An 8,889-nucleotide genomic window follows, 5' to 3' on the forward strand; every position below is an offset into this window, starting at 1 on the left:
GCCGACCACCAGCACGTGGAGGGAAGTGGGGGATGAGGAGAGAAGGGATAGGGAAGGGGGCAACAGCAGCGAAATACAATGAGCAAGCAAAAGCCTTTTTTTAAAGATTTATTATATATAAGCACACTGTCGTTGTCCTCAGACACACCAGAAGAGGGCATCAGATCCCATTACAGATGGTTGTGAGCCACCATGTGGTTGCTGGGATTTAATCTCAGGACCTCTGTAAGAGCTGTCAGTGCTCTTAACTGCTTGCCTGTATACATGAGCGTTGCTTGGTGCTAATGGAAGCCAGAAAGGGGTGTTGGATCTTTGAGCTATAGAACTCTGTTAGCCAATATGTGAGTGATAAGAAGCTACCTGTTCTAGGCCCTTGCCATTTCTTATACAAGTAAGAAATTAAAAATTACATCATGCAAACACTACTAGTGAGATAACACAAGATACCCCACTATGCAAGGTACAAACCAAAGAACTAAAACCTATTGTCTGTCTTTTTAACAGCATTAGTAGCCTTACAAAAGCAAGGCCTCAAAAAATTGGTTTAAGACTCAGAATTGTTCCTCTCCACGGAAATCTTTAGTAAAAGGCGAAAGATTTATACGATCTGAAGAGAAACCAGAGTATGCCCGACAATGTTTGGTGTACAGTACTCGGCCGACTCTATCTCATAGATCACCAATGGTAACTACTACCTCCCAAAGACAGTGACTACTGTATTTATATCAGATAAATCTCTGAAGCTTCTATCACATTAACGAATAGGACGAATAAAACAGAACAACAAAAAAGCACGTTACTCTTTTAAATTATGTAACCGCCTGTGCGCACTGCATTGTGGGTATGCAAATATCGCCGAGAAGCCGAGTGGCCGCCTCCGTTTCCGGAAGTGCCCTGAAATTGTCCCAAATGTCGCTAGGCGCTGGGCCGCCACCAGAGGTCAGAACAAAAGCCAGATTTACAAGCGTGCAGACTTCCAATTTCATTTTTTTTTTTTTTTTTTCAGAGCTGGGACCGAACCCAGGGCCTTGCGCTTCCTAGGCAAGCGCTCTACCACTGAGCTAAATCCCAACCGACTTCCAATTTCAAAGTGTGGTTTTGGTGAGTTTATAATTCCAGCACTGGTGGTAGAGGCAGAGTCAGAGGCAGGGGAATAATTGAATTTGAGGCCTATCTGGTTTGCGTAGCGAGTGCCAGGCCAGCCAGGCCTTTACATAAGAGAAAAAAAAAAAGTAAACATAAGAAAAATTTACAGAAGAAAAAAATTAAAATCAAAATATGACTTTTAGGGGCAGAGCCCACTATAGAGCACGTGACTACCATGCACGAAGAAACGAGGTTCGTTCTTGGCTCCATCACATAAAAATAAAACAAAAAGTGAAAGAGAATCCCACTTGCTCTTAATACAGCTCAGCGGCAGACTGCCTGTTTGCCACGCAGCAAGGAAGGAGATGGGTTTGATTCCATTGGAAATCTTTTTTTGCCTGGCAGGGGGTGGCACATGCCTGAACTCTCGCCATTGGTAAGGCTGAGATGGAAGGACTGTGAGTTTTAGGGACGTATGACTAAAGTAAAATCAAATGCAGGGGCGGCAGTGGTGGCGGTGCTGGCACACGCCTTTAATACTAGCACTCAGGAGGTAGTGGCAGGTGGATCTCTGAAATTGAGGCCAGCCTGGTCCTCACACCAAGTTCCAGGTCAGTCAGGCTTCACAGAGAAACCCTGTTTGAAGCCCCTCTCCCCAGGCCCCCCCTCCCAAAACAAACAGCAACAACAAAACAAAAACAAAACACCAACTTTCTTTTTGTCAGCCTAATATTTTTATTATTTGGGAATTTCACGTCGTGTACCCTGATCAAGCTCACTCCCCAGTCCTCCCATTGTATCTTTAATTTTTTTCAAATCCTATTTTTAATGATGATTTTTTAAAATGCTTTAACCTCCCTTGTAGCCCACTGCCCACCAAGGTAGTGGAAAAGAAAGGATGGGGGCTGGGCAGTGGACCTTTTTAGAAAGGTTCTTTGGAGCAACCCTCACCTGTGTTGTCTGGAAACCAGCAGTTCAGCTCATAGGTCAGCAGGGGCAGGGTAGAGTTGGGTTATAACATCGGTGACATGACCTAGCAGAGAGAGCTAGGCCTCAGCCTTGGCTTGAGTCAGCAGGAGGGACCAGGAGGAACACCAGGAGAAGTTCTTAGCTGTGCCTCTCTCTCTCAGGGAAGTGAAGATCAGTGAAGAGACCCACAAGTCAGCCAGCCAAGCTCAGCCTTGGTCGCTGTCAGCTGAGTCCTATTTATTCCCTCCAAATATCACATGTCCTCCATATGTCTTGTCTCAGCACGTGTGCGTGTCTTTCTCAGCTGACATCACTCTGCCAATCAGCCTGAGTCTGCAGAAGCAGCAAGAAACTGCGGCACACCACCAGAAGTTTTTGGTGTGCTTCTCTCAATGGCGTCCTCACAAATGCAGCTCAACTATTCAGTGTGAGGGAGACTAATATGTGCACATAAGCAAAGAAGCCATTAACACGTGCCTTTTCACATGTTTGCTTTAGCAGAGCATCCTCTCTCCTGTGTCTGCTTCAGTGAAAGATTCATGACACAAGTCTGCCTTAGCCTTTCACACCTGTGTGCGCCTCAGGAAAACACTCCATCACGTGTTTGCCCCAGCCAAACACCATCCAATGCGGCTGACTTTCCAAAGAACCCTTAAGTTTCCACTTCACATCCCATGTCTGCTGGATCCTCCTTGGGTCTCAAAAAAAAAAAAAAAAAAAACCAACAACAACAACAACAACAACAAAAAACCAAAACAAACTTGAAGAAACCAAAATCAAAACAAAACAAAACATCAAACCCACAGAATCAAGTCCATTTGGTGCTGTCTGTATGCTCACTGGAGCAGAGTGAAAGTCCCAGGGGCAGCCCCTAAGGAAAGCTGAGTCCTTCACCTGTACCCCCTTCACCTGCACACCCTCAGCTGTGGAGAGCTTCTCTTCAGCATCCCTCCCTGTCTCACAAGTTTTAAGTTCTCTTTGATGGCTTCCTTTTTATGTTTTCACTTTGGGGGGAGTGTGTGGAGGTAGGTGTTGTCACAGAAGTGTCTCTCTTTCTCAACTGTGAGTCTGCAGTCACGATACCACTGCAAACGTAGCTTCCCTGCCCTTGCAGTCAGCATAAACATGGGTCCTGAGCTTCTAGGTGGTTTCTGGCAATGAATGGCACAGGCCACGAACATCCACAGGGCCTCCAGCATCAGGACCAAGGACCTTCGCTTGGTCTCTGGTGGCAGTATGGCCCCCAGACATCAGCATGACCCTCTGCTGAAGCATGGGCCATGGACCAGCACAGCCTCTTCGAGAAGAACAGACCAGGGATGTCCTTCCAGGAAGTCCAAGCCAGTAAATGAGCCATTCTTCATCTGAAACCTCTTGTTGCTGTTCAGAGCCAGGGAGACCACGTGGCCCAGCTCTGATGACTCTGTGAAGTCATAGATGCCCTATGAAGTTGCTACTATTGTTATGTCTCTTATTTTTGGCACATTGCTTTTTTCTGCTCACTCTAGAGCGTTAGCAACTGTATGCTTCTCTTAGTTCACTAAGGCTTTTTAAATTTTTATTTTATTATTTTTTTTTACTTTTAAAAGTTTTGATTCTTTGTGAATTTCACATCATGCTCATCCCCTCATCGCTTTGTATTTGCCCTCCACCCTTGCAAACACAGCCCCCCCTCCCCAAAGAGAATAAAATAAGATAGGATTTAAAAAAGATCTTGTCCTGGAAGCTGGAGTATGTCACAGGGGGTCAGGGAGGACACCCTTTTCTGCACCCATCTTTAGCGAATGTTCATTGCTGTGAGTCATTGGTCTGTCTTAAGGTCCTAGTTTGTGCTACACTTATCTATACTGGATAACCACAGATACTCCTGGATATCTTCTTTCTGTTTTGTGTCAAGGAGATTTAGAGCTTTGGATCTGCAGGACCAGCCCTTTCCCCTGTCCCAGCAGGTCACAGAAGGGGTGGGTGTTAGGGTGGGTGTAGGCATATATTCTTTTACAGCCTACTTTAAAAGGGTTCAACCTCTCCTCTAGCCCACCACCCACCAGGGGCAGTGGAGAAGAAAGGTCATTAGGATGTGGGAGATGAGGACCTGTTTAGGAATAATTCTTTGGAGCGATTCCAATCTTCGTTGTTCTCAGTCCAAACACCAAACTCGAATCAGCAAGGGCAGTTCAATCCAGAAGAAACCAGAAGGCTCATCAATCAGCCAGAGTCCATGGACGTGGCAAGAAGCCACAGGAAACACCATGAGAACTTCTTGGGCAAGTTTCCCTCTATGAAGTCACCACAAGCAAAGCTTAGCAACACAGTGTAAGACAGAGCAATGCATGCATGTGGTCAGAGAAGACTAGCGAGGCGAAGCGAGGCAAACCGTGGCTCCAGCTCCCACCGTCTGTGGGGCCACATTTACATCCCTTCTAAACATCACGTTTCCCCTCTCACATGTCTGCTGTAGCAAAACATCCTCTCACCTGTGTACCTCAGCAAAACGTCATTTGATATAACTGACTTTCCAAACAAACCAGAAGTTTCCACTTCAGGAGGGCCAACTTAAGGCCCTGAACCTGGGCCTGGGAGGTAGCTGAGTTGGGTCCGCCTGCCAGCTCTTCTGGGTCCTCACCACCAGGATGAGTTCAATTCACCCAAGGCTCCAACCAGCAAGGAGCAGGGTCAGCTCTTCTGCTCTCGTGTCCTCCGGGCCAGCTTACCCACACCTTCATCACCAGGGCCACCTCTGCTGTGCTGCCCAGGTGAGGTGCAGGGCCCCACTCTTCCTAGTGCTGCAGTCAGTGAAGGGCAGGGCCAACTCTCCTGCTCTTACAGCCTGGGTGGGGCAGCTCGACAGTCTGCCCCAGGTGAGGAGTGGGGCCAGCTCCCCCACATTCTCATGTTCTCTGGGTCTTAGGTGATGAAGGTCCAGGGGGGCCATTCAGGAATTAAAAAAAATACTCATTTATTTATTTTATGTATATGAGTACACTGTCGCTGTCTTCATGCACACCAGAAGAGGATATTGGATCCCATTACAGATGATTGTGAGCCACCATGTGGTTGCTGAGAATTGAACTCAGGACCTCTGGAAGAGCAGTCAGTGCTCCCAACTGCTGAACCATCTCTCTAGCTTTCAGGTTTTTTTTTTCCCAGACCCCCCCATCCCCATCAGGTTTTTAAATAGAATTATTTTTCATATTTCTGGAGGGTGGGAAATCCTAGATCAAAGCACTGGCAGATTTCGATTCAGATGCACAACTCTTGTCTCACCTCATATGGTAGACGATGTGAGGTATCTCGTTGGAACCTCTTTTTTTTTTTTTTTTTTTTTTTTTTTTTTTTTTTTTTTTTTTAGTTTCTTTTTTTTGGAGCTGGGGACCGAACCCAGGGCCTTGCGCTTCCTAGGCAAGCGCTCTACCACTGAGCTAAATCCCCAACCCTCGTTGGAACCTCTTTTAAAGGGGTAAGAATCCCACTAAGGAGGGTCCTTCCCTATGACCTTTTCTTAGACAGCCACACCCTCAAAATATTATGTTGGTGTTAGGTTTCAGCATATGGATTTTGAGGGGGACAAACATTCAGACCACAGCAGACCTGGACACCAGAAACAAATGTGTGACTTCCGGGGGAGATATGAACAGATGTCTATTCACTCCAGGTAGGCATTGATGTTAGATCAAAGATGATTCTATGCAAGTCCAGTTTATCAAACAACTGAGTTTATCTGAGTCTTGCACGAACGGGTGAGGAATTACTTATAGGAGTATAGATGACTCAAAAAGGCAACTGTACTTCATCAAAGCTCCCCCTTCCCACCATGGCTGACAACTCATTAATCTGCTTCTCACAGGATCCCTGCTTGAGTCTCTGTCATTATTTGGGAGCTGACAGTCCCAAAGAAAGCCACATTGTACATAACTTCTTGTGACTCTGGATCCAGGGACTTCAATGCCCTCTTCCGGATTCCATGGACACCTGCACTCACCTGTATTCATTCCCACACCCGCATATATATTTAAAAATTCTTGAAGAGGTATTTGATGATGACTGTTGGTGCGACGAATCGTGGTTTCCAATAAGGTATGTCGCAGTCCTTATCCTAAATGTTCAATGATGCAATTTTATGTAGAAACAGGGATTTGGAGATGCAATTCTTTTTTTTTTTCCCACCCCCCGATGCAATTCTTTTAAATAGGACTATGCTAGATAAGGGTTCTAATTCCAGTCTGATTTATATCCTTTTAGGAAAACAGAGGAGACACAGAGACACATGGAGGAGGATGATCACATGACTGGTCCAGGAACCAATCTCATCAGGTTGGACATCAGAATTCCCAGCTGTTGCTCTTCCTCTTTTCTTTTACTAGACCCCGTTGCAGGATATTTGATCACACTGTGAACACCCGAGATTGTGTTATTTATTGACTAAAACCTTTTTAGTTGAAGTGTGGCTCAGTCTTATATACCTTTAATCCTTCTGGCTAGAATAGATACACCCTCAGCACACCTTTTCATCCCAAACAATGAAGGTAAAGTGAGTTTGTAGAAGGAAGCACACATGTTTGTCTAATTGAGTGGCAGACAAAGTGATGAACCAGAGAGAGATTTGACAAGTGAGATCTGTCCAACTCCTCAAAAGACAGAGAAGAAAGGAACCTACATAAGGGGCTGAGAGAGAGAGAGAGAGCAGAGAGAGGAGAGAGAGAGAGAGAGAGAGAGTGAAGAAGAAGAAGAAGAAGAGAAGAAGAAGAAGAAGAAGGAAGAAGAAGAAGAAGAAGAAGAAGAAGAAGAAGAAGAAGAAGAAGGAGGAGGAGGAGGAGGAGGAGGAGGAGGGAGGAGGAGGAGAGGAAGAGGAGAGGAGGAGAAGGAGGAAGAGGAGGAGGAGGAGGAAGAGGATGAGGACAGATTAGAGACTGACAGATTGAATCAGTGTGGAGAGGAACCCTTGATTTGAATCAGCCAGTCAGAGTTCAGAAAGAATTGGGAAGGAGTGCTTTTATTCAGCAGTAAGTCTGAGAGGCTGGAAACATTCTAGGCCTGGATGAGATTGAATGGAGGGTAGAGACTTTCAGGTCTAGGCCTAGGTTAGCAGACCGAGGCAGTGAACCTTGGGTACGACAATTATTATAGAAGAATAAAAGTGACTTATGAGACCTTACTTCCTAAAATTTCCAGAACCACCCCAAATGGTGTCACTGCTAGGGCCTAAGCATGCAACACATGAAGCTATATTGGACATTTTATTTTCAAACTGTAATACTTTGCCTCTTTATATCAAGGGTCAAAATTCTGGGCCACGACATCCAATTGATAGACTTAGCCCACTTGCGTATATTATGGGCTGGCAGTGGGGGTGTCGTATGAGCAAGAACCGGCTCCTGCAGCTCCAGAGGCTCTATGGTCCCTCCAGCCTCCTTGGGCATCTGCACATGTGAGGCGCACAGGCGCTCACACACACAAGAGTAAACCTGAGGGGACTGGGATGGCTCAGCGGTTAAGAGCACCGACTGCTCTTCCAAAGGACCTGAGTTCAAGTCCCAGCAACCACATGGTGGCTCCCAACTATCAATCGCCTGTAATGGGATCTGGTGCCCTCTTCTGGTGCGTCTGAAGACAGTGACAGTATATACATAAAAATAAATTAAATCTTTTTTTAAAAAGGCAGGGGGCTGGGAGATGGCTTGCGGTTAAGAGCACTGACTCTTCCAGAGGTCCCTAAAGTTTAATTCCCAGCAACCACATGGTGGCTCAAACCATCTGTAAGGGCCGAGATCTGATTCCTCATGCGTGCATCTGAAAATAGCAACAATGAGCTCAAATACATAAAATAAAAAAATAAAAAAAAAAAAAAAGAAAAAAAAAAAGAGTAAATCTGAGATCTGCCAACCAACTATCAGAATAACTGCAGGAGGAACGTTTTTCACTGGATAGAAAGTCAATGTGGAAACCAATTGTATCTAATTAGTATCAGGCCTTGGATTGGAGCTCCAGTCTTCAGGCTTGCAGGATGTCCTTTTCCTCATTATAGCGACCCTCTGTGATGTGAGAGTTACCAGCCACCAAATCTAAGAGGTCATGGGTGAACTGAACGGCACCATTGCTTCATATGTCACATGCACACTATGATATGCCACTGGACGAATATGAAAGAGTAATGTGCTAGGTTACAGGAGGTATATGTTTTATTTGAACACTGGTCACAGACCCAGAGTCTATGGAGCTGTGTAAATATACAAAGAAAATATTGGGTTAACAACTACATAAAAGTTTCTTGGGGACTGTCAAAGGAGCCATGTAAACAATGCAACAGCCATGCTATGACACTAAGATAACCCTGTGCACAAGGATGAAAAGCACCCTGGGAGGAAGGGATCCATTCACTGGAGGGGAAGGGCAGTGATGCTCAGGAAAGTGATGGAAAGACACTGCAGGAGAGATGGTATAGGGAATGGAGCACCAGGGGAGACAGTAGGATGGAGCACCAGGGAGATGGGTATGGGGGATGGAGCACCAGGGAGATGGAGCAGGGATGGGCACCAGGGAGATGGAGCAGGGATGGAGCACCAGGGAGATGGAGCAGGATGGAGCACCAGGGAGATGGTAACAGGATGAGCACCAGGGAGATGGAGCAGGGAATGGAGCACCAGGGGATGGAGCCCAGGGCTGGAGCAGGTGATGGAGCACCAGAGATGGAGTAGGGATGGGGAGCACCAGGAGACTCTTGGGAGCTAGGTGATGGAGCACCAGGGAGATGGAGCAGGTGGATGGAGCACCAGGGAGATGGAGCAGGGAATGGCGCACCAGGGAGATGGAGCAGGTGATGGAGCACCAGGGAGATGG

At 46.3% G+C, this 8,889-nt stretch overlaps 1 non-coding gene across 1 annotated transcript; it reads right to left on the bottom strand.

Annotated features, from left to right (window-relative positions):
• Positions 1-511: 511 nt before the first annotated feature.
• Positions 512-627, bottom strand: LOC116911870. Its single transcript, XR_004389384.1, has one exon. It is a non-coding gene; the product is annotated as a U5 spliceosomal RNA (small nuclear RNA).
• Positions 628-8,889: the final 8,262 nt, after the last annotated feature.

Source organism: Rattus rattus, chromosome 10 (genome assembly GCF_011064425.1).
Source record: "Rattus rattus isolate New Zealand chromosome 10, Rrattus_CSIRO_v1, whole genome shotgun sequence".
NCBI lineage: Eukaryota > Metazoa > Chordata > Mammalia > Rodentia > Muridae > Rattus > Rattus rattus.